Below are 2,258 nucleotides of genomic sequence, written 5' to 3' on the forward strand. Positions count from 1 at the left end.
TCCCAACAGGGATTAAGTATACTCATGATGCTATGGGACCATTGCTTACTAAACATCTGTAGATGTGTACGTACTTTAAATATATATTATGTATATATTTACAAATGACTTCCAAACAAGAAAAATGTCAAAAGTACTTCTATGGAAGGGGTCATGTTTCTGTAGGCTCAGGTACTGCTGAATGCTTTAGCTTCCCAATGCCAAAAGCAGAAAGGAAACGTTCTGGGAAGGTATCCAGGTGAGAAAACAGTGGTATGATTCAAATAAAGCAAAAATATTGATAATCACATAAAACATTTTAGTCCAGTCTTATATACTGACATTTAGTTTTCTCTTCTCCATAATTTTTATTAGTCTTCTCAAAGACCTGAATTAACTTAATGAACATATCCAATTTCATGAATACATTTCCAATATACTAAAGAAACAAGTAGATGAATGAGAAAAAATAATCTTCTTATATGTTTCCTACCTTCTTTTTACATTTAGGTAAGATTTGTTTTTTCGTCCTGAATATGCCTTTATAAGAAATCAACAAAATTGATGTGAAAATTTAGGAAAATCATGGACAAAGTCAATTAACCTTCCTTATTTCTTTCTTTTCAAAGAGGTGGAAGTTATAGTATAAAAAGAAATAATTTTTGACACATGTTTAAAGACAGAAATAAATCAGTGATGCCCTAAACACTAATACATACGTTGCATAAAATCTGTTGCTCGGCTTGCATGAGACTCACAGACATGGCTTAATCGAGACACAAAGTGATGTGTGCCATGCATTCAAAATTAGCATCTGGCTCAGGGCCACTAAATTTGGCATCCCAGGAACTGATTCTATCCTCTGCCAAGTTTCTACAGGGACTAGACTCACTGAATTCTGAATCACAGCCTCTAATTTTCCCTTCAACAGAATCTCTTTGAATTGTGGGACCAGAGAAACTTGCACGTGAACATAAAAATTGAATGTGAATGACAGAACTCTCTAAAGAAGAACACTCTAGATAAAAGTTGGAAATAGAACATGAAATATTTCCAATTAATCAATTGTAATGTGGACTGCTTACGAGCCAGCTCACCCCATTTAATTTGTGTATTCCTCACACAGAGAGTACACTGCAGACTGCCCATGTTGCCAAACTCCAAAGAAATACTTGAAAGCTTAATGAATTTTGCATATCATAAATTCACTTGACAGGTCTCATCACATTGTAAGCAATATTTCTTATTAGCCAAGTTTGTGGAAGAAATGGCAATTTGCCCTATTTTTCAACTAACTAATTCTGTCATGGTTGACATCTTTATTACATTATTAAATACATCAGTCAATACCACCTGGTATAATAGAGTCTTGTTACGTAAGGCAGTTGTTAAAACTATAGATTTTTTTTTTTCCAAGTCAAATCGACAGGCTGAAAGGAATATTGTTTTAGTGGCATTTTAGAAAAATATATATCAATGCTGCAACTATTTTTGATCTAAAATAATGAACTGACCTTTCCTCAGATTATGCTCAAAATCATTTACAATTGTGTTCCACTGAAAGTATTGCATTAGGCATTTGATTATACATGATTTCAGCTTTGTGTAGCATATGCAACCCATGAAACCAAGCACCTGGAAAGGGATCACAAATGAATGAGGTAGTGAAATGTGAGAAGAACTTGAAAAGACTTGCTTAGAATTAAAAAGGGAGGAGGGGAGAAAGGGTTAGGAAACAGACCATTTAATAGAAGAAAAATAAATAGTACTTTATTTTGAATAATTTTTAAAACACTACAGAAAAAGCTTAGTAAGTTTTTCTGGAGGTCAATAAAATTGTTTTAAAATAAGTATAAAAGATGCTAAGGTAGGGAAAATTCAAGGAAAAAAAAGGCAAGTTTTTAGTTCCTTCTCTCCTGAAGCTCATTAAAATAGCTTTAAATACCTACATAAAATAATTGCATAGGATTAAGTTAAATTTCCATAGGCAAAGTCAGCACTATTTAAAAAAATTATCTAATTGGGAAAATGTACTTAATTTCTGATTTCTCCCCAAATCCTACAACCTAACACCCATTCAATCATGTTTTCCAAAGGAAAGTAAAATATCCTTTCATCTTATTCAGAAAGAACAAATTCTCATGAGAAACTTACTGTATTTTTAGCACACCTGAACTTTTAAATTCCACAAAAAGTCTTGGTAATAGCTCACATTGGAACAATTTATATGTGACTGGATTTAATTAAAAATGAAAAATTGAATGAAAGATTTATTAACT

This window comes from Propithecus coquereli, unplaced genomic scaffold (assembly GCF_000956105.1).
Source record: "Propithecus coquereli isolate 6110/MARCELLA unplaced genomic scaffold, Pcoq_1.0 Scaffold276, whole genome shotgun sequence".
NCBI lineage: Eukaryota > Metazoa > Chordata > Mammalia > Primates > Indriidae > Propithecus > Propithecus coquereli.